This window comes from Heliangelus exortis, chromosome 16 (genome assembly GCF_036169615.1).
Source record: "Heliangelus exortis chromosome 16, bHelExo1.hap1, whole genome shotgun sequence".
Taxonomy (NCBI): Eukaryota; Metazoa; Chordata; class Aves; order Apodiformes; family Trochilidae; genus Heliangelus; species Heliangelus exortis.
Window position 1 is genome coordinate 5,423,587 of NC_092437.1, and position 25,099 is coordinate 5,448,685.

The window sequence follows — 25,099 nt, forward strand, 5'->3', positions numbered from 1 at the left end:
ATCATTACCCTAATTATTAATGTCTTGTGATTTATTTCCCTCATTCTCCCTCCCCATACTATCAGAACTGCAGCAAAGAGGAGTATATTATATATATATGCAATTTTCTGCATGCAGTGATTTGCTCTATAAGACTACTTTCCCATGGCAGGTTGCACCAGCTGAATACTTGCCAAAGCTCATTACCTTTTGGTAGCAAAATTATTAAACTTTGCTTTTTCTTTGTTGTTGTGTGGTTCCACAAATTATAATTTAACTAATAAATATGGTAGCTACTTTAGTGTGACAAATTAAGTTGACTGTGTGGCAAAGTCACTTAATATCATTGAGAAGTGCAGCTTTGGTTTCAAGATATTGCACTGAAAATGGAATGTTTAAGTTCCAGTGAAGGACAGCAAAGCACAAGGCCTACACATAACCTCTTCTTCCTCTTTACCCTTCTCTGCTCTACATCTTGATCAAGATTTTGTAATCCTCCCACACTGTGTCTCCTTACAGCTATTTTAAAAGCACAACCAAGACTCTAACCAAGTTAGTGGACGGAGAAGTCAGCCAGATGAACCTCAGCATTATTGCATGGAAGCACATTATAACAAAAACTCATGTTCACACATGAATAATTCTGGATTTTCATACTTGTTTTCGTTACCAGCTCTCTGAAAAATAAGTGTCTTTCCTATGCAAAGACACCAAGGAATGGGGAAATGTAATACTAACTTTTAAAAAAAGTAAAATCAAAAAATTTTATCTATATTACTCTGATCAGTCTTGGTTTCATTTACTCCAAGGAGATGATGGCTGAGTTTTAAAAATAATTTAAAAAATTAAAAACATTTTTTCCCAAAAAAAAGGAACAGACTTTTTTATACTTCAATTTCACTGTACTTTTTTAATTTCTGCTTTCCAAATGCCAGTGGAAATCCATGTTGCAGTTTTCTTCACTTCCTTAAAGGAGTTAATAGCTTCAATATTATCAGGCAAATACAATATCTGCAAATGCGTTACTTAATGGGCTGCAAGACTAATAAAAAAGCTCCACATAATTATAAGGATAATTTTTTTAAATGCTGTTGGCTAGAAGCCCACACAACACTTCTTCTACCAATTGATATTTATCACTTTGGTTTGACTGCATTCTTTGCAGTAAATTCAACCTTGACTCTCAGGTCAGTTCTGGAAAGGCACTGAACGAAGACTCAGTTCTAAAAACTCTGTTCTGTGTTTTAGTTCTTTGTTCTTCTGAGGTTCCAAGTATGGCTTTGGATCTCTCTGACTCAGTTTTTTCATCAGTAAAATTGGTTGTGTTGGATTGGGTGGTTTTGGTTTTTTGCTTTGTTTTTTACAATCACTGCTTTTTAGATTTTAATATTTTTAAGAGGATTTTTTGTCTTGAGTAAATGTTCTCATTTTATTACTGATCTCTAAGTGTCTGCAATGGGAGTTTAACCTGAATGAGGAATGAAGAAATTGCTCAGTTTTAGAGAACAATTTTTAAAATGGTTCTGTTATTTCTGCCCCATTTAAAGTTCAGTACAGCTGATTTTTAGCAGAAGACAAGCAGAAGGCTCGTACTTGGACAACAGTGTTATCATTCAGTAATTGCTACTTTATTCAAAATGCTGATATTACAGAACTATCTTACATGCTAAAGTCAGAGAAGAGAAAGCCATTTTTTTTTCCTTTATAAGTATTTAACATAGGCCATAAATGAAAACTTCTAATAGACAGATACAAAATAACTTTTCAAATCAACTACAGCAGGTTGCTCAGGACTGGGTCCATCCTGGGGCTGAATAGCTCCTAGGATGGAGACTCCACAAACTCTCTAGGCAAATTATTCCAATGTTTGAATAACCTCACAGTAAACAGACAAAATAGAACAGTTGTTTCTTATGTTTAAATGGAATTTCTTGTATTTCAGCTTGAGCTCATGTCCTTTTCAAGGTGAGGCTGATTGACTTGCAGTTCCTCAGATCTTCCTCCTTGCCCTTCTTGCTTTCTTCCAGTCCTCAGAAAGCTCCCCTGATTTCCACAGCCACCTGTGTTTTCACTTTAGAATCAACAGTCAACTACTGTTTGAGATAATTTTTCCTGATAGATTAAAAGCCCTTCTTGTACTCTGGGTGTGCATCCACTGTAATCAAACTGCCTCTTTATCTTAAGTTTGAAATAATGTTTTTTAATTTCAGGAAACATTCACGGGTTTAGGGGCAAAAAAGAGGTGAAGAAATCTCTGCTGCTAAGTCCAGAAAAGCTCTCACTGACTTAAGTGAAATGAATCTTTTTTTTTTTTTCATGGTTCCATTAACAAGTTTGTCTGTCACAGTGTTATTCTAAATTGGGATTTCTATGAGCAAAATCTATTTTCTTCCCTATTCCTTTTGAGTGATTTTTTTTTTCCGACTCTAGATCTCATGAAATTTTAAAGCTGGCTGCCTTAAGCCAAGCATTGTCATTATAAACGTAATAATGATTCCTCCTCTCCCAGAAACTCCTAATATAGACATCTGTCTGTTAATAAATTGTTTGGCAGAGCCACAAACTTATCAGACAAGATGAGAGTCCTTTTGTGGTTAGGGGAGTAATTAAGTTCTTTGTTCACTGCACAACCCCCACTCCGCTTTTTGAATCAGAAGTCTAAACAGTACCTTCAAGGAAATGACCTCTTGAAGAATGAATAGACTGGCATGATATAGCAGTGGGATGGAGTATTCATTGAGCCATGCCTGATATTTACCTAAAAAGAAAGAAAAATAATTACTGAAAACATTCACATAAAAAGAAAGCAGAAAGGATACCATTAGGATGAATCAGTTGACCCATACCTGCTTTGGGCAGAGCACATGAAGTGAACAATGTTATTTTTTTAGTGTTTAAAACACTGGGTGATGAACACATTACAGCCAACCTTAAGCAGTCCTATGTTATAATATCACCTTTTTTTTTTTTTTTTAATAGAATGTTTAGGACCCTTTCTTCAGTCATCTGTAAGAATAGAAGGTTTTGGATTGGTTTTGGTAATGATGAGGATAGAACTTCAGTTTGAACTTCAGTTTAACAAAAGGTTACCCAAAAGTGGTCTAAGGGTAAAAATTCCAGGATGCTGACAACAAAAATAATAACTAAAGAGCCTTGCAAAACAATCAAACTCTAAGTATTTTATTCTCCATTACTGAATGGCAAAGGGGTGTATGGATGGGCTGGATGACTCTTTCATTGTCTGACAGTGGAATCAGAATGTAGGAGCTGAGTGGCTAGACATGCACAATAATATTTTCCCCTGATGTATGTGGGGAAGAAAGGATCTAAAGTCACAGTGTGGCTGACATATTAGTCTGAAAAATTACATGTTTGAGTTACCCTGTGCTTTTTGCTTGTACATTCGCCTGAGTTATCAAATAACCAGGTTTGTTGCTTGCTTATGCACAATTTGAATTTTAGAAAATCATTGTCTTTAGATGTCAACACAGTGTGACATCTGTAATTGTAATCGTATTTAGTTCTATTCATATTGATTTAATTCTACTGGATAAACTGAGGTTAAACTGAATTTACTTACACTTGTAAAATAACTTATTTGCCCATCTCTATAATTCTGTTGAAAAAAGCCATGTATCAATTTCTCTTCTCACAGAAACAAATTAGAATAACTCCATTTAAAGCTTTGGAACAAATAAATTTAACATAAATAAATCCCCAGGCCAGAAATGCATCTCTTAAACCTGAGCTCATTGTTTCTTTTCCTTGTTTAAAATAAAATTAGGCAAACGGTTGAATGCCTTCATAATCAGGACAGAAGATAGAAGCACAATCCATTTAAGCTTGCTTAAGCTAGAGTAGAAGTGAAATATCTGGCTTCTTTTTCAAAGTGGTAAATCTCTTATGAAAAAGGAACAAAATGTTTTTGTTATATTTTTCTATTGCAGAGTAGACATTTCCATATAAAAAATATTCTTAGCATACATATAGGTACAAATGTAAATGTTTATATCTTTGTTACCCTATAAAGTAAGAACAGGCTTTTATTCCTAACACTGAATTATTCTTGAAGGAGTCTGACATCTTCCAGGCAGCCTAACAGTCAAATGTAGTAAGTAGTAATAAAACAGAAGGAATCTTTGTAATCTCAAGATTAATGGATAAAATGTTTATGCTGAGGGTTCTCTTCATCAACAAACTGCTGTTTCCACCTATTTGCATTTTAATGGTTACCCTAGTTCTGAAGTTAAAATTACAGACTTTTCACAGCTGCTCTTTAAATGATACTTTATAATTTTGAGGAAGCATCATACGTAATTATATTTAATAGACACAGAATTGATTGAAACACTTAACAAAAACAAAAAGCCCAGACCTAATTTTGTAAACATGTTATTGTACAGTAACCCCCAATGAGTTTGTTCTTAAATCTCCTAATTAATTTTTAATTAAAAAGCTCAAAGATGCTATTATACTTCTTGTTTTAAATGGCAGCCTTTTGTAAGCATAAATGACTTAGCTGCTCAGACAAATATCTTCCATTAAAATCCATGTTAATAAGAACTCCTGAACATAGTGTTTCATAGATTTAAACAGTAGGAGCACTAAAGTAGTCTAAATATCACATGAGGATTCTTTCTTTTTTCTTCCTCTCTTTTTTTTTATTTTGTCCAAAAGATAGGTTTCTACATAATAGGCTTGCACATGACAAGCTGTCCGAATTTCTGCCTAGGCACGTCAGTCCTCTCTCCATTTCCACTACCAGAATAAATATAGCATTAACTGCCAAAGGACAGGACTGATCCAGCTGATTTCTACTTCTGTGAGGGCAAATGGGCACATTATCAGTTAACTTTTATGCAGGGTTACTTCATTAAACAGATGAACACTCCACTTATTAACGAAACATTAACCCGCTGAAGAAAAACACAGACTTGCCAAGTCCCACCTCACATACAGAAGGGCTCCAGCTTTCCATGATTTTAGTTAATCTTCTCATTAAAACCAGCCAGAGGATCTAAGCCAGTAGCTGAAACTGTGTTGCTGTGGGGATGGGTTGATATCACAAATAGAGCATTATTAATAGCATAAAAACAGCAAGTGCTTCTTTCAGTGAAGCATCTTTAATAGCAGGGGAAAAACACTTGAGACAAAATCTCATTTGCTGTGTTTTTCTTACATTTTTAACCAAGAAGGAATGGGAGGTGGAAATGCAGTGATTTCTATGGTTTAATTATCTGTCTTCTATGCAATTACTAACACTGCACAGAGAAGAAGCAGAATTTAGAAGGCAGATAGTTGTGTGCTCAGTTTTGCAAAGCAGCAGTTTTTTCACATTTTAAAACATGTGAAATTTTGTTGTTAGAACTAGGGATTAAAAATAGTGAAGTTTCCTCTTAAAAAAAATTCACAGTATCTACCCCCTCATAAATTTTTTTACCAGGTTCTTGGTATTTTAGAATGGAAGCTGGTACAAGATTCATTAAGGCTGTTTAGAACTAGGGGGTTTTGACCAAATGGGGAATAAATGACAATACATACCTCAAAACCAGGAATGCTTGTCAGCCTAATTCAGTGTCTAGTATCAGATGTATAGTCTTTGGGCACCAGGCAATGTTTGTTCTATATTTTTTTTAAATTGCTGATTTTTTTTTCCCCTGGCTTATTATTATTTTTCTTTAATGCTTGATTTGGAGCATATAATTTGGGGGTGGGGTGGGGGAACTGCATTCTAAAGGAATTATCAATTTGTTCTTTACTGAAATACAGTTGTAATGTTGACTTGGTTCTTTTGAAAAATCAAAACTCAGTTTGCAGAATACTCCAGCTACTCTAGTATGGCTCAGTCTTTAAGATGTGATACTAGCAATCAAATGTGGTACAGTAAATATTTCTAGTTGCTAATGGCATGTTTTAACAGCTATGAATTGGCTTGGGATATGTCTTTGTTTTGGGTTTTTTGTTCTTGGGTTGTTTGGGGGTATTTTGCTTTTTTTAAGCTCTGTAATAGTTAAGATCATAAGTCTGGGGTGGAAATGCTATTCAAATTACCTGATCTTAAATTGCCCACAGGATATGTTTGTCTTGAAGAGAGCCTGATTATGAGAGCATGTAGCTCACTACACTCCAAAATAAAATATGATCTCTCTCTTTCAAAAGCTGCTGCAGTAAATGCAAGTAAACCAATGCTAGCAAAATGCCTGCTTGACTATATTTTAGATCTTTGTGAAATGAAATTGGGTTACATACATCATATTGCTTTGTAATTTTTAAAGACAATAAAAGCCCTGTTTCTCTGAACACTTCAGGACTTATTTAGAATCAGCTTCTGCTAGTTCTGCTCTTTCAAGTTTGTTTGTTCTTCTCTGAAGAAATATGAGCGAGATCTGGGTGGTGGTTTTTGTTTTGTTTTACTTTTTCTTTCTGTCTTTTCTCCTATTCCTCCCAAAAGACAGACACTTTTATCATTACTAATCTGTGCAGAGACCTTTGTGTTTACCACAGACCTTCAGAAAACCCTCAGTTTGCATGGCAAATCAACTATAAGAGCTTGTGTACAATGGGGTTGTAGATGGTGGCAGCTATTTCTTGGTTGCAAAGCAGATGTTCAGGTGTCTGAGGGAAGGCTTTTTACAACATAACTTGTAAAAACTTTTGCTGATCTGTGTAAGGAAGTTCACCTTCCTTCTTGCCATGACAGAGGCCAGAAGATGTGGTGAAAATCATAGAAGAATAGAAGCCAAAATACCTGAAGTACTGCATATTCACTTGAGTATTTCTTCTTTGGCAGGACTTAGAATTTCCCACAAGAACAGCAGCTGTGTAGTTTGTCCACCCAGCTGATAGTGCTTCAAATCTGCTTAGCTTCAGAAATTACTTGCCTGTGTAATCTAATTTTACCCAATGTTCTGTTTAGAAATAAGTCCATTTACCACTCACAGATTGTTAGATTCCTGATTTAATAGTGAAGTGTTAAAGAAAAAGAAGTGTTTCTCCCTCATAACTCATGCTTTCATCCCACTTGTTCATACTCCCGTAATTGAAATTACAGTCTTATAATTGTGCAGACATTGATGATTTTGCAAATGGAGGATTATTAATAGCATGAAAACAAGGACCTCTTCTCAAAATGTTATTCCAGCAAAAAAGAACCAGAAAAATATGCTTGATTATTTCTTCAGTTTTTGTGTGCATTCTTCACATTTTAATTAGGCAGAAAAAGTAGATAAGATTTTCTTTCATCAGCATGAATATTAGTGAATCATAGCATAAAATAATCTTATGGAATCTATTACAAGTCATGAACTTAGATTTTTATAAATTGTATTGACTTAGAGATTTTAAAAAGAACCATTTTTATAAAAGAAACTGGAACCAAATATTCAATAGTGTTTTAAAATACAATGTTTGGGGTCCAGATGATAGCTTTTCAGTTCCCATTTTCCAGCCATGCTGCCAGGTTGTCTTGCAGCTGGAGGTCTCAGCCAAGTGTCTGCACCAGAGGTGCTCCTGTGTACCTCCCTCCTCCCTGGACACCCAGCAGCATGGTCAGTCCCAAACCCTGAGTCACAAAGTTGTTCACAAGACAATTTGTTACATTACTGTGCCTGAACTACTGGTAAGGAGAAGGGGAAAAAAGGAACAATGAGAGATCCAGGAGACAATGAGATCACAAGGGAAGTATTTTTGACACGTTGCATAACTGGACTGTGAATTAATGGAGGACACTTCCATGAGGATACAGTAGTAACCCAGATGCACTTTATGGCTCAGCAAGTCCTGAAATCACTGACAAAACTATAAGTGAATACCATGGAAATTGCCACATCTCATTTTTGTCACATTTCTTACACTCTCTTCCTGCATATTTACTTTGTTGGATGCTAGATACAGAAAGAAATGGAATTTTGGCCTTACCAAGTAGTTCCGTTCTTAGGAATGTATTTTGCTTTCCCATTTTACTCAAGGTGGTTTTATCTGTTTCATGTGCAGTTAGCTTTTAAAAATCAGCCATGTTGTGAGCATCTCATTGCTAAGCAACGATGTATTCTTCCGTCCCACATGCTGTTCCTTGAAAAATAAGTATAACAAATGTGTAAAGAGTAGGGCACTTTACTCCTGGTAGAATAACCCACAGAGAGTCTTAGCACTGACCAATTCTGGTCACATATTCCTGAGACATGCTATCACTGCCATGGGGTTAGCAGGTAAAGCAGTAATGGTCTGTATCCTCCTGCTGCATTCCAGCAAACTTTTCTTGAAATCTCTGTTTGGGCATAAATTCTTCCACACAGAGCATTTCTGTAATTTATGCATATTGGGGGACATGTGCATTTTGGGATGCTTTGAGATTACCTAACACTGCTAGGCTGGAGAACAAGAAGGTGGAGCCTTACAAGTGCAGTGTCTTGTTGAGGATCTCTCCTTCTGGAGTATTACTATTAACTCTGTTACTGTCATGTCTATCAGAAGACAATTAAGTTTGTGGTGAGCAGGGGAGGGGGAAGAAATGTGCTTTGTAAGCTACTTGTGCTTCTGGAAAATGTTTGTCAGACCATCTGTTATTTCAGCATCATTCTGGAATTAAAGTGATTTTAAAGCTCTACAGTTCAACATCCTTAAAGGCTTTTTTCATTTTCTGTGGTGCTGCTCTGCTGTTTAAATGCTCACAAAAATGCCTTCAACAGCTACCAGTGTATTTGCTGAACTCTGGTACCAGCGTCGTGTGAACACCACAGAAACTGCTGTGGCAAGGTCACTGTGTAAAATTAAATGCTGGCGAAGTGTTAAATATGATCATGCAGTTGTAGAACAGATTGAACTAGAAATGCTCCCTGGCTTTCAGGTTGTGCCTGAACTCCTGCTATACATCAGTTTAGGAAAGCTGTAGTAGTTGCAGTCAAGGGTCTCTTCACAAACATCAAATAAAGAAAGCACAACATTTGGTGACCCTTTCTTTCGGAGTACATGGGGTGGAATTTTGTCTTTTTGAAGTTTTGACCACGAGTATTATATGCTGACACATGTCTCTACTTGAATTTTCAGTGGTATCATCTTAAAGACATCCTTAATTTCTGCTTTACCACCAATGTGTGTAAAGGCTGTTTGTTCACATATAACCTGACTCTATTATAAAGAATTGCCTGAATTCCTTTGTGAATTCTGGTTATCTGTGTGAGAAAGCAGCTATGTGCTGGTGTGAGCTTGAACAAAATATTGCACACTGAGACTTGCTGTGGATGTTCTTATTCCTTCTCCAAGGAGAACATTTAGGCTGTTGATCAGTATAATACAGGCTGTCTATTCCAAACTTATGTTCCTTTTTGGATTTAGCGTGCAATTCAACAAACATGAATTTAAAAGACACTGGTTCTCTCAGAGATGGCAAAACTGTTCTAGCAAAACACATTGAAATTACACATTCTGTATAACTCCATGCTTTGCTAGCTAGACTTGCCAGTGGTAACATTAGCATTGGAATATTAATCTTTTGTAATGCAATATAGGAGGCATTAACAAAACACAGTGATCTTTCACAGTGTGCTGGCTTTAAGATCAGATGAATGAACTACCAAACATTTGCATATGATCCACCTGATCTGGCAGGTGACAACTGAGTTACCTCAGTTATTGGGAATGAAACAGGCTGCAAAACAAAAGGTTCTCAATTCCCTTCCCCCTGGAGCAAGGGATAAGCAGCAGCCACAGTGTTGATCTCTTATTCTGAATTTATTCCTCTGTTGTTTGTCTAGGGCAACAACTTAATGCACCTCAGTCAGAACAAGTAGTTAATATTCTGTTTAACCTACAGCAAAGTAAAAGAAGTCACATGCCAATGAAGATACAGTCATTTACCCATAATTCTTCTATCTGCACTCTCATTAATTTTGAATGATAATTTTATGTTTCCCACTTATTTCTTCTTCATATATTATTTTATACACAAGGGAGAAGAGCGAACAAAGCTAAAGTGCTTCTTGGGTTTTGCTGAGCTGCCTGGTGTGTAGATAAAAATAGCAAGTGCCAGTGGCAAAGTCTCCCAAAAAGTGCTAGCACATTGTGAAAGTGCTAACACATTGTGCTATTGAATCAGCACCGAGAAATCAGATTTTCCTCACAATGCTTTATTTAAACTTAAGGTGACCTTTAGGAATGCATTTGCATCAACATAGAGAACCTCATTACTCTGTCATAGAAAGGAGTAAGTGCTGCTGTCCTGAAAAGAGATCAGCTCTGGGTCTTGAAAATTTCCCTCTTTTTTCCCTAGGCTTGATAGGACATTATTGACTCTGGTGGCAGAGCAAACAACCCACAGACACACAGTAATGAGAGGTATTGTCTTTAAGAAGATATTATTATGTGGCAATTTATAGTTCAGTATTGCAGAAAGTTCCTAGTTATGAAAGGCTCCATTTTATTGTTTCTGGAAACCATGTCTATTCAAAATTCCACAAAGCCTGAGTTTATCTCCAGCACAGATAGTGATGCAGTTTTTAAACAGGGTTTGGTGCAGCAGAGCTACCTTGGTTATGGCTGTGTGTTGCATATTGATGGTGTAGAAAAGGTTTTTCTTCATGGGTCAAATTCTTAAAGTCTTACACGTGGATTAAATTAACAGAGATTGATAACTGCTGTGCCACTTATTGATTTTGAAGCAAGCAAGAATTGCTCAGAATTTCTTACACTCTGGTCTGAATTGATCAAAGTTCTTATGGGCTGAAAATTATGAATTTTTAACTGACTTATTCTACACACTTATTTTTTTATTAATACAAAGCTTACTGAACTCAATGAAAATATTGTCTTACTCTTTCATGGACTTTGAATGAAGGTTTATATTACAAGTTAGACTCAGAACAGGTCACAACCAGTGGAGTTGGGCAAATTTAGAAACTTGGATACTATAAAAATCAGACACTCGAATCAAACACAGTATCAAAGACTGAGATTCACAGCAAGGTAGATGAGGCTCTAGAGGGGTGGTGACTTTGAAAACAGTAAGACTTAAGTAGCTGCTTAAATGTGAAATTTAAAGAAGCCACAAGAAAGCTGAAAAAGTGTTTTTTGGTTTTTTTTAATCCATTGTTACTTCCTTGAATGTGCTCTTTGTAGGCTGAGGGCAGAATGAATATGATTTTGAAAAGGCAATGATGTTTTCAGCACAGCAGGATGTGGTTCAGTCCCTGTTGTTACTCAAGATCTGCACTGCAATGTACATGTGCTTGCAGGATACAGTAAGAAGCACCAAAGCTAAAATAGCATCAAAGATTAGCATAGATGCAGTTCCAGTGGAATAAAATTCTCTCTAACTTCATGAGACTCCCCATGCCATATTCACTTACTCAGACTTTTTATTACTATATTTTGGTCTAATATGTGTTGTGAAACTGACCCTGAGAATTCACTGTGGGGACTGTATTTGTAGCTCTTTCCTGTCCTACCTCAGTCTGAAATATTGGCTTAAATAAACAAATAATAGTTACAAAGTTTTAAGCTAATGGCATTGACATTTCATCTAATTTGTGACTAAGAATCACTGTATTTTATATTCATATTTAGAATGCAATAATACCATTATTGACTTATAAGAAATATTGATGTCAACAGATCAGTATTTTGCTTTGTCAAGGTATTACTTTTACACTGACCAGGGCCACTTGGTTTCTTGTTTAGTGATATTCTCTTTCTTTCTTGTAGTATACTTCGAACATTAAAAAGTGAAGATATCACAAATAAAATAGGTATTATTTTTCAGTATCTTTACTCAGGAAATGGCAGAAATATTTAACAGTTACTTGGCATTTATTTTACACAGCAAAAGGATGATTATAAATATCAGTGAGAAGGCTTATTGAAGGTGAATGAGCTATGAATACTGAATTATCTCATGATCAGGGTAATTGATGAATAATTCATTATCCCTGCCTTTTCCAGGAGCCAAACTTCTGAGCAGTGGCCACTGTAATTGCAGACATCAGGTGTCATGTTATTAAGCTATTAATTTGCTTATGCAGTGTCATGCCACATTATATCTCATCAGCTCTCTGTGTGGCCTGGCATAATAGGGATTTTTAAGTGTTGAAAGGAGGCACAGCACAACAGGGACAGATCAAAACCAGCAGCACTTCAGAAGATCAGCTGTTCTGTAAAATGTGTGCAGACTACCAATGAGGACATCCATCTGTAATGAAAAGGTTAAAGTAGAAGTGGAAGGAGAGTGTGCCTGAACTCAGGTACTTGGGCAAATCTCTAATTAAAGATGTTGAGTCTTGAGTTCCAATTGACAAACAGCTGGATCGAGACACCAAACTCTCAAGAGTGCTTGAAGGAAGAATACAGAGATGTGAGGTGTTAATTTTGTGGGCAATTTCTGATTAGCTTATACTTGAGAGGTTAACTTGCAAGTCTGATGGGAAAATAGCCAAAGAATAATGGATTCCCAGCAGTTATTGGTTTGTCATTTAGTAGGGAAGATATGAACAACTCAGAATTTTATTTTATTTAGTTCTATTCTACTGTATCACAATGTGAGTGAAGATGTCAATTAGCACAAATACTGGAGTCTGTGAAAAGGACCCTGCAATAAGCATACATAAGCAAAACATAATTTAGGAACTGTTTTTTTTATTATACAAGGGTATATAATCAATAAGAATTGGAATCACGTTGTCACAAATGTAGTTGCTTCTAATCTAGGAGCAGGCATTCCACAGACCAGATATCAGGCATAAGTCCTGGAACACAGTATGCTGAATTTCAGCCACAATTCATATTTGTGGTGTAGATTTAATTTCTGTGGTACACTAAAGAAATAATCCATTTTATGGAGAAATGTTTCAGATTAGACTGAGCAAATAATAGGCTTGGAAAATTGCAAAAGTTCTGAGAAAAGTTTATTCATGTTAAGTTTATTGTCAGGGGGGAAGGAGGACTTTATTAAAGCTTTAAACTTAATAAAGTAATAATTCAAGGAAGAAATAAAAATCTTGATAAAGTTGATCCAAAAGAGCCTAACAATAAGAGATCTTAATCTGAAGGCTTAAGAAATCAAGAGTCAAAGGCAAACTCCACAGAGCAAGTGCATGTAGGAAGTAATGAGTGTGCACCCCTGTGTAAGGATGTAAGAGAATATATTGAAGAAGCATCAGGATGTAGATGAAAGAATTAGATGAGATTCTTGACACCAGGGATTAAGGGTTGTGGCATGAAAATAAGAAAAGGATCTGAATCAGTGAACACGTGATGTGTCTTGAGCTGATTGCTTTCTCATTCTTAAGATTTTATTTGGTTTTCTACTTGCTTGGAGGTAATACCTTACCATGGTTTGTGACCAGGCTTGGTCTCCTGCCTCTTATGCTGCCTGGCAGTCCATTTCCCTGATTGTCTGGGGCCAAGTTCACTGTGCTGCACCACAAGAATTCTTAGTCTTTTAAAGTTACTATTTAGAAAATTAAGTCTGAACACAGTGGATCTTATTTTCAGAAGTAATCGTTGCAGCTGGATCCTGCAGAAGTCTCAGAGTTTCATCTGAAAGTGAAGGCACTAACAATCAGAGATACCTAGCTTGAAATTGTTCATGCTGGAAATGGCTATTATGCTACGTATTAATTGAGCACCCCAAGTGCCAGTCTTTGCATTTCCCTCCTTGCATTTTTCATTGCACCCTGCATTTACTATGGGAGTGCTAACGTGGCTCTGTGGCAAGGATAACCCTGGGTCTTTTTCTCTTGTGTGTCTGGAAAAGCTTGCAGAAAATACTTGACCTTGAAGTTAAAAGATGTAAAGGGAGTGAATGAACATTATTTCCTTTGATTTAGATTACAGTAAAATTTTCAAAGCTTCCTGACTCTTCTGATTCCTCCTTGTGGTTCTCCCAGCTGGGAAACCCTGGTCTGCCTGAGCCACCTGAGACATGCACACTGCTAAATCAAACCACTTTGCAGGCACAAGAAAGCACATTTAGAGCAGTTTGTCTCAGGCACGGTTTTTCTTGTCTTGAGTGAGGGTGAGAGTTAATTAAAGCTGGGATTTCAATGGAAATTCTTTTAGTGCATTACTGGTATCTGTGGAAATGGTGATTGATGAGCACATAAATAGGCTGATTTTACTGCACGTTATTAACATTCCAGTCCTTGCTGCATCACCACTGCTCCTGCTCAGCAGAGACCACTCTCAAGTCACTGCATATTTCTCTGCACAATCAAATCAATAGGTAGAGTATGATCATTGCAATGACTGCTCTGGTTAGCCCACACTGACACTTGAGGTAGTGAAAAACAGATGCTGCTTTTGCCTGGTGGCAAATCCTTATTGCTAGCTCCTGAGTAGCAAGGAAGCAATATTTATAGTTGTCTTTAGGGGGCTTTATCCCATCGTGCAGTTAATTATGATAAACTGTTTTATTTGTAAAAGAGCTTAAAACTGCTTTGTACCGTGGCAATGTGTGGCTATAAAATGGCTGCTTAATTAGGATGGTCAAACCAGCAAATATCACTACTGCAATATGAAAAGGAAAACACCAAGATATGTCTACTCTGAAATACACAGGTGTGATTGTAGAATACTCTGATAATGCACTTGTGTAAAGCTAATTGAAGGTGAAAGCAGTTTTCAGTCTATCAGCAGTGCTAACTGCACAGAGCAGGCTGGGGGTTTCTCAGCAGTGTAGCCAAAATTGAATTATGACTCCCCAGAGGAGCCAAGGCCCTCCCATGCCCATCACATGGCTGGGTGAGACATGGGCTTTCACCTGCCAGGAGTAACAAGGTGAGGCAGAGACCTGTGGAAAGCTGGGTTGTTTTTATGGAAATGCAAAGATTGCATGGGGATTTTTCAGCCCCCTGCCGGTGGTACTGGTTGTCCCCACAGCACAGTCCATATGGGCTGTGCCTCCAGCTGTTTGGGTTTGCCTCGCTTTCCAAGGCTCTAACAAAGACAAAATTGGGAGCAGCATCACAGGAATTTTGATGCCTCCTGCCCAAAGCCTGAGGATGGCCCTGTGAGGGTGTTGGTGAGGCTGGGTGTGCACAGCTGAGATTGCATCTCCATTCCACCATGGATCCACCATCATTGCTTAGGCTCTGCGTGAGCTTTGCACCAGCAAATGACTGAACTTGTGTAGAGTCCCTGGACCTTACTGCAGATCGAGTTAACAAACTTGGATTTGTGGCAGGATTCAGGCATTGAGGACTGCTACAGCACCCTCTGATATCAGTGCAAGTCCTCATGTTGACTTCGTTAGATCCCAAAATGTTCTGAAATTCAGCACAAGCTGAATAACAGGTAATTAATGGATTTTTTAATGTAGGGTCTGGATAAGGGAGTTTGCCTGTTATTGGAGGAGATTCATTAGCATTTATACACTGAGTTAAAAAGCCCCAGTACTGCCTTTGCTGGCCCACATCAGAGTCTTTCATCGTGACACTGCAGAAAGGAGGACTTGGCAGGCCATCTAAATTAAGGCTGTGTGAGCAAAAATATTCTTTATCTTGGGAAAAGAAAGCAATTATATTAATATATAATGCCCTACATTTAACATTCCCTCAGTACCCTCCCACTTCTGAGTTACTGTACTTGGCAATGTGATCATATATTAAACACTGTGAATTCAAGATCTTTTTATTTCTGACAGTGTGTCTAGAGCTATTCTATGGAATGTGTTCAGTTTTTATATTAATCTCAAAACTGAAGCGTGTTGAAACACTGCACTGGCTGGTATGGCTGGGAATATCTGAAAATATTGTCATTTTCTCTTTTGTGTCTCAAATGCCCATCAGAGGATCACATGCACTTCCCTTTTCAGTCAATAACAAAATAATTAGAACATAATTAGAGCATCCAAAGCTTTTCATGGCATAAAATCATAACATCTCAAACATGAGCCACAGGCTGCCTGCTATAAGATGTGAAGGTGTCTTGGCCTGTGCTTGCTGGTAGTTTTCCTGCCACTTTAATTAGGGCTTCTTGCTGGCTCAGGATTTCAGAAGTGGGAGATTAGAGTTGTGGACAAAGGTAACAATCTTTTTGGTCGTTTGCTAAATCAGGAGAGAGTCACAAGCAGGGCTGTGAGCTCAAGGAGTCCACAGCTCAATTTCTTGGCACATCAGTTATAGGCTATAGCAAAATTAAGAAACTTTATAGTTCTGCAAAGGAGGACTTTTACACATAAACATTTTAGTTGTATTTTTCAAATACTGTTTAACTTAAAATACTGGTACAAGTTGGTACTGACGCAAAATCATTTTGTAAAATACATAAATAAGAGATAAAGTTTCCTTTTTATGAAGAAAGATGACATAGGTAGTGAAAAGTTAGGACCCTTTCATAACATCATCATTTATGAGGCTGGCTGGCTGAGATAGATGGGATTTAAGAGTATGTTACCAAGCTCTCTGTACAGGATATTATTTTAAAAACTCAACAAGAACACATTTAGAGGATATGTCTCTTCAGGTCATGGTACCAGTCTAGCTCATAATACAAAGTGCAAACTCAGGTTGGACTAATCTAGGGCAGTTTTTCACAAGGCAACCTTTTCCATGGCTGTAGTGATTTAGAGAAAAAAAAATTATGAGATAGTCAAGTTAAAAATGATGGGTTTTAGGAAAAAAAAAAAAAAAAGTATAAATCCTAGTCAAAAGAAAGAAAAAAAAACATAAATCCCAATCAGAAGAGGAAGGGTAAAGAGAATTTTATTTTTTTTTCAGATGCATGGTGCTTGAATGTTCTTTGAAGGGCTCTTTGTGTACCAGCAAAGAAAAGAAATTAGTCTTACATAGCAATGAATATATTGGAAATTCCAGGCAGGGTCCAGATTTTATTTCCTATGGAGACAGAAGCATAGTTTGCTGTAACAAAATAAACAGTTAAGTTGTTCTGGACAGGTATTTTCTTTCAGCAGAAATAAAAGTTGTATCAGGGAGAGCACAAAGGTGTAGTTTGGGATGACTGGGAAAAACCCCAGTTCACCACAGTGAACAGTCTGCTAGTAAAATTACTTCATGTGTAAGCATGTTTTAGTTCTTTGCTCAGTAAAGTTAGAAGGAAGAATTTAATAACTAGTGGAGTACCTGGGGTCTTGAAATTAAGATTTTATGAAGAAAAGGTGGGTTTGAAACATTTAGTTAACAGTGACTGGGGTAAATTATTAACCTCTGGAAAACGGGCTTAAATTTATAACGGGTTAAAAATAGTTTTCTTTTAATATACAGTTTAGTAATTGTACTAATTAATAGCTAAAATGAACATGTTACCTTGTTAGAAGCAGTATTTGTCATTCCTGCATCTGCTTTCTTGGCATGTTTTAATGACCTGATACCACTTCTATGAGCTGGATTTTATTACAGCTGATTTATGTAAGGTTGCACATAACCTGACATGCACAGAAAAATGACAGCTAAGGAAAAGCTAGGAAAAAATATTTTTTTGGTACTAAGCACTAAATGATATCACCTTCAAATCAGAAATTCTCTCCTCCTTTACCCTTTAGCTTCAAAATACATTCTCACACCAAATGCATATTTCCTAATTAGACTTAGAATCTGTTTAGTTCATTAACTACTCCAAAACAACATATTGGACCTTTTCAGTCAGTGGGAAAAAAAATTCCTATTTCTGAACATGTCAGATCTCTTCAACCTGAAGCTAAGAGATCCCTCTACTAGGTTTTAATACAATTTTTGTATTAAAAAATGCCAGGAATGCAACTGTACTTTCATGTTAGTATGTAGGACCTTCAGAAATACCTATGTGAAGGGTATATTGCAGGATCATTTAATTAACATTATTCTTATATTACTGCTGTTAAGAGCACAGGTTAATGCACAATAGGTTGGCAGCTGGAAGTTTCTGATTTGTGAAATGCAGAGCTTGGCAAGTATCTTGTTTAAAACATACAGCTCCCATTTCTTCTTAAACTATATTCCCATTTTACATGTTTACTGGATCCTGAGTTTCCTGAGATATTTACAGCTTTCTGATAAATCCAGTTCCTTATGTAATTTAGGATTTCTGCTGCTATCCTGTATATGAACAGCCATGCAGGTCATGGAATCTTTAAGTTCTTTTTATCAGCTACCAAAAGTTCTGTGATAGCCACAGAAAGCTCCGTGGTGTGTGCTTCCTTCTCAACTTGCTGTGGTGAGGCATCACAAAAATTAGCATTATTGTAATCCTCTCATACTATAGAGAATAAGAAATAATGCAAAGACCTCAGCTGACTGCATCATACGGGATTCTCCATGTCCTGTTTTTAATTCATTTTGTCATATTTGTTGAAGATGTTTTTAAATCAGCCTGAGTTTTAGTCTGCTCTGCTTCAACTGGGGAAGTAGCTGGAGCAAAGGGCAAGCCTTTGGAGATCTGTATCACACTGAAGCCTCCTTTGTAAATCCTTAATTCCCTTTACTCTTAGCAGTAGTGAAATCCAGTTGGAGATTATGATATTTAAATGCAAATGTTCTTTTCCTTTCCATTGTCTTCCAGAGGGATGGATCACATGCTGGAAACCTTTCTAAATGTGAATTAAGTTTGGCTTTGGAATTTCTGATGCAAAAAATGCTTTATAGGAGCACACATAAATATAAATATTTGCTTTTATGAATAGTTATGTTTTTCTTATGAAAAGTTGCATTAGTAAATATGAAATCTGTGGTGAGCCAGGGCATTTATACAAGTGTATAACTTCTTCTCACTACCAAACAAACACTTTCTTTTCCTTAAAATCACGTAGTCTTCCATTCTTTCTCTCTTGAAATAATACATCACTACTGATATCCAGTGTAATTCTGAAACTTGTAGTCAGACTGAATGGTATGTGAGGAGTCTGTGTGTTTATGCATAAACATATCTATACCTATATACAAAAAAATCAGCTGCAGGCATTAAGAGAATAAACACCAACTTGGACTAAGTGATAATCTCTTTGTTTGGTATGCACTGGCTACTTCCACCTTCATAATCCTCAGTTTACAGTGTAAATAAGAGTTGCTTTATCTGTTGTTGAAAACAATAAGCACAAAAGGATTCAGAAAGTAATAACAAAGATAAATAACTTTGCAATAAAATTTCAGCTCCAGTAATTTTCCATTTATATTTTCTCACTGAATCATGTAGTCCCAAGCAATGCACTTTTTTTACATCTGGGCTGCATCACACAGTGTAATTTTTTATCTAATACTTTTCAATGTGTCCAAATATAACATCACATGCCCAATGCATGACAGGGTGACCCATGAATTATACAGAGCCTTCAAATAATATTACTGGGAGTGTGATTTCATTGGCTTTCTAAATCAATCAGTCTTACTATGTTATGGGGAATGAATTGTCACTCAGGGATTTTTTATTCTGACAGGAATGTTTCAGAAGCAGTTACTTAATGCTACTGATTGTTGAAGGGTGCCTGCTGAATATATTTTTCCTATGTGAAATTACTCATGTGTTCTGTGTGTCTTTAAGTTTAGATATTAGTTAGCATTTTGCCAGGGTGCATTACCTGGGGCTGCAGGAAAAGTTTACAAGTGAAAGAAAGTGGAAATTTCAAAGAGGAGGTGGAACTAGTAGGAGCAGAAAAGGAATAGGTTTTGTACATGAAAAGCTTGTCTTTGTCTTATCTAAGTGTGAGTTGTTTTCTCTTTCCTCTGTCTCAAGCATACCCCCACACACTTACTTAAAATCTCATTTGAAATGGCAGTTTCACCATGTCTTCTGAGAGCAAACAGCTGAAGTTGGACATCTCTCTTTTTTTCCATGCAAGTGACTGGGATATTTCTCCATAATGTTGTTAAAGAAGCTGCAGTGAAGAGAAATTCCATTCTGACAGAGCAGTTGTGATTTAGTCTTAGTCAGGTTTTTCACTGATGTTGGTTGCAGTGTGGTTCAAGTCAGTTGAGTAACTGGTATGAGCTCACAGGAATAGAAGCACAGTCATGGTGTAAAAAGTGTTGCATAAATATCCAATATATCCCAACAGCCTGACTATTTCATACTCTTATTATCACAATACTATTTTCTTCACAAAAATGCACATGTGCAACGTTTATTCAATAATTACATTTAAGACATTTTTATGTTTACTATTTTCCTCAGACTTAAAACAAGAAATGTTTAAAAATTACTCATTTCTCTAATATTGGAATGGACTTCCAACCTTAATCAAATTAGTTAATTTAAATTAAGTAATTAGAGTCAATATTTAAGTACTATTTACTTATAGTGTGGTATCATTAATCCAAGATTATTGCCTTGCTGTGCTAAGGTCAAGGTAAAATGAGAAACTCCTCAGATTCACAGTATCACAATATCTAAATAGTCAAAAGAAATGGTAAGCAGCTGTTTTCACTCATGGGCAAAATTCAGTAATAGCTGAGCCCAAAGCAAATTTAATCTGTCCTGAATTTAAGGCTAGAGATTTCTTTAATGCTTCATGCTGCCTCTCAGTACTTTTATTTTTTTTATTTTATTTCTGCATTGTCACTCTTAACCAAAACTGAAGGCATAGAAGTCACAACATCTCTGTGCTTGCTGCCCAGCTGTGATCAAAAGTACTGGAAGCATCAGAAGGAAATGCAGTTGCACAGGGCATTGCCAGCTCTAGGTTTGTGAGTAAGAGTAGTTCAGACAGCACCAAAGATTTCTGAACTGCAGCTCAATGTTTTGTTACTCGTGTGAACAGGGCAATAGCTGCAAATCAGCAGAGATTTCCCCACTGTAGCCGCAAAGAATGGTACCAAGACCCAAAATTTAGCAATTACAATATTAAGTCTAAAAAGCATCTTTGATATCATACTTTAAAGTTTATGTGCTATCCTTAATTGGGGTCTGGGACCTAGGTTGATATCACAAGATAATTGAAGGCTCCTGGGGTATACAGGAAAGTTATTTCAGAAGAAGGTGAGATGTGATTTTACAGCAGTTGTATTAAACTGACTGGACAATTCAGAGTGGATGCACTCAATCCAATATATGAGTTTCTTTTCCCATTTGGCAGATTTCATTAGAGAAACCAATCAACCAGCAGTAATTTTTTTTTGCTGGGAAAAGAAGGGAAAGAACACAGTTCTCATCCACATACAGGTATATATGCAATAGTGGTTAATCTTTCTAAATCAGAATATCCAAGGGTCAGAGATCATTTATCACTTCAACAAATATTTTAAGTACATTTTCAAATTCCTGGGAAGTTATTACAAATAAAGCACTAGCTATCACTTTCTATAATTAAGTTTGGGAGTTGTATCTCTGGAGCATTCTCTAAAATGGAGTTCAGGATGCATAAGCACCCAGATCTGTCATATTTTTCTTAAACCTTAGACCTCAGTATTATTAGGATTCTCTCATCATGTTGTGTGACCAGGCACTTAAGAATATACTGAATACTTGGAGGTGTTTTAAAACAGTTGTACCCAAGTACTGACTGTATCAGCTATCTTCCTATTTGGCAAAAATTGTTCTTTCATTCTTTTCAGCCATAAAAGACCACAGATTACTGAGCAAGCTGACACTCTATCAGATGCAATCCATTTTGCTGTAGCTGTTTGCTTGTCAGATTTATTTGTAGCAGTATCTCAGAGCAGACAACTCATACAACTGCAGTTTCTTATGGGGGCATTTCAAGACAGCATGATGAATCTTCATGGCAATTTATATGAATCTGGATGCTGGATATTTGCACAGTATTAGAGGCAAAGTAGTTCTTCATGGAAACACCTCTTAAGAGTACAAGTTGTGTATTGTTTCACTGAAGGATCTGGGGTTTTTCTGCTATCTATTGGCTATTTATAGTGTGGTTTCTTGTCACAAAGTTAGGGAATCCTGAATTTGTTCAATAACTTGTTGTTATTGGAATTATTTCAGGTTTCTATGTTTGAAATATAATTTATTAGTGAAGGAGATATAATATGTTTAAATCAGTACAAATATAAATTTTAGCTAAGCATACTCAGTACCTCTAGATTTTTAGTGTTGAGCACTGTTGCAAATCTGGATGAAAGTCTTGGCTGCTGCCAACACATGCAGACTGCATTTGAAAAATACCCCCCTTCTAAATTATATCCAGTGTAACGTCCAGCACTTCATCTTTCACCATAGCTAATCAAGAATACTTTATACACCTTTGCCCACAGGGAGAATTTAATCTCTACCACCACTTTTTATATATTAATAAAATCGAGTATATGAAGTACATTGGATTTTGATTGCTATTCTACAGTTAGTTACCTCAGAAATTACAGGCTTTGCCTTCCCTAAGCTACATTATACCCTCATTCACTGGGAGTGCAGCATGACTGCAGGGAAGCAATGTCACTGCCTTTTGTGTCTGTGAACTATTTAGACTGCTGAACAAATTCATGACAGTTGTTAACATGAAAACTGAAGCAAACACTTGTGTTCTCTGGATTCATGTTTCCAAAATGATGTCAAACTACCAAGGCTGGCATTTGTCTATACTGTGAAAAGCACTTCTGCCTTACAGTTCTCCAGATTGGGTCAAACACCCAAAACCTGGTACTTGATGGCAACTTTGATAAGACAAAGCTGTTGATAACTTTGATAAGTCAGCTGCTGGTGACACCACGCTGACTTAACTGAACTCCTTGTGTAGCTACCATAATATTTTCTGCAGGGCATGGGTTTTTTTATAGTCCTACTGAAATTAAGCAGGACTTCATGGGGTCTTGCACAAGATAGTGGTTTTAACTGCATGAAGCACGTTATAATAAACCATCCGTAGTTCAGCTGCAAAACTGCTTTCAGTTCAAACATGCAGCACCAGACCTGACCTCCATATCCCAGGATCACTGGGACTGAACGACACAACCCATGCCCAGACCTGTAAGGGTCATGCAGTTCTGATGAGTGCAGTCCAGCTAATTTATCAACAGGGTTTTTTGCCAGATTGTGACGTTGCAGGCACTTTTGTCCTCACTTTTTTCCCTATCAAATACCTTTTTAACCTCAATCCTGAATACAAAAAAGTGCTGAAAATTATCTACATGGATTATATGCAATACCTTCTAAATAGGTAGTCTCTAGACAGACATTTGTAAAGTGATTTTAACTCTGCTCAGCAATTCTATTCAGAGGTGTGGTGCAAGAAGGAAACCAGATTAATTAAAACTATTTGCAAGTAAAACAGGAGTGGAAAATAGATAAGGCATACTTATGAATAATAGAATTGCTGTCTTCTATACTAAAAAGAATAGCAATACATATCATTAATGTGGACTGGCAGGACCTATGGTTTATATATTTGGCATTATTTTCCTGGATACAGATGAGACAAGGAGATTCTGAGCAACCTGTTGTGGCATCATGATATTCTTCTGGACCTGTACCCCTTCTGAAGTCAAAAAACTTTCCCTATAACTTTTTATTTGCAGTGCTCCTACAGGACACCTCTGATATTCCTCGTAGACTTCAGTATGCAGTGTTAAACTCCATAGAAAATTATATTGATAACAGGTGAAGTGCTTCAGCTCATAATTAATAACTTGTGCTACCAGACTAGAATGGTTTATGCTGTGTCCAGAAAAGGCAGTCAGGGTTTTGGATGTGAGGGGTTCTCAGAGACTTGTTTCCTAAAACTTTACATTCACAGGCTACTTTACCACATTTTAATAACTACTCTTTTTTTACCACTTTCAAAAATCTCTGGAATATTGAGAGGAAAAAAAATTACGTGGTCTTTACGGATCAGATTTTACTCTACTGTCATTCTTTATGAGACTGAAAAATTTTGTTTCTCAAGTATCAGCCTGTGGGTGGTATTAAAAAATGCAGTTTGAGCACTTCAGTAGATTGCTGAAGTTCCCACAGGTATGTGCATCCAATGCTGAGAACCCAGGAGCAATTCTGACCTTTCTACCTGGAATTGGGTATTTTGTCAGTAATGGATTTCTCCCCTACTGCTCTGTTTGGGTTTTTTATAATAAAGGGAATTCTTTGGTCACACTGGCAAACATAAGTTGCTATAGAAATGCATAACTGTTTACAGGTGCAATATTGAGTTGTGTTTGCCTCCTGTGACTAACAACTTAGTTGTATTTATATGTTACGGAGAAAATAGCCTGCAGCATTAAGGGGAGAAGGGGACACACAGGTTAGAGGGGACAGAATGCCTCGAAGCTATTCGTCTGCCTTTATCTTTAAAGGTAATGTCTTCTCAGATGCTGTGTCTTACACAATTTGTTGAGAAACTTCAGCTGTAAGCTCTCCAAAAATGCAAGCTTTGAGCTGCTTGATCTATGTATATGAAGGAAAGAACAGGCAGCTTTCTAATGTCTGGGATTGCATGTGTTCCCTGTGCCATCCATTAGCAGGGAATGGAGGCACCATTTGTCATGGCACACAGAAAACCTGTTTGTCCAGGGACAGGTTCTTCTTTGTACTTCTGAGAGTACAGAAAGATCAGAAAAATCTTTCAAACACTTTGTTCCAAACATTGTTTTAATGGACACATACCTTCTCCTTGCTATTCAAAATATATTTAATACCATGTTAGGGTTATATTTTAGAGCCCAACAGACTGTTTCAGAGGCTTCAGAAGTTCACATTTGATGCTGCAATGTGGTTTCTCTCCAACATGAACACAGAATAAGGGGCACAGAAAAATCACCTCTTACTTCTGTCTGCCAAAAAGCACAGATTGTTATCCTATACCTGCCTACTTCATCATATATGTCAGCTTTAATGACAGGAGCCTACTGTCATATAAAAATGTGTTCTTTTTTAATACATTCATCTTCCTAAATCCTTTGGGCAAAAAACCTATTGCTTGGGTAGCAAGGCCACATCCTTCAAAACACTACATGTGTTTGATACATGCTAACAATTACACAAACCATGTATATTTCTAGCATACTGGTTTTATAGATAAGTTTTAATAACTGTAATTTGATAAAGTTTTGAATGAATCTCTTTACTCCAGAGGAGCTATTTCTTTTTAATAGTATGTAACTGAGGATTTGGCCCTGTGAAACAGTTAACTGGGTATTTAATTTTGGTACACTGAGTTGTAATAAAGAGCTACTATCAGGCTGTAAATGCATTAAATCATATTTACAAAAATAGTAAAAAAATGGGAGCAAGAAAAAGTGTGTCCTCCAAGGATTTCAACACT

General features: G+C 36.7%; 1 protein-coding gene across 2 annotated transcripts in view; it reads right to left on the reverse strand.

Annotated features, from left to right (window-relative positions):
- Window positions 1-15,650: 15,650 nt before the first annotated feature.
- The window catches only part of TUBB1 (tubulin beta 1 class VI), a 340,778-nt gene continuing 331,329 nt past the window's right edge, over window positions 15,651-25,099 (reverse strand). For both annotated transcript variants that reach the window (XM_071760151.1, XM_071760150.1), the window contains exon 5: window positions 15,651-15,663. The gene's annotated coding sequence lies outside the window, so the exon portion shown is untranslated. The remainder of the gene's footprint in view (window positions 15,664-25,099) is intronic.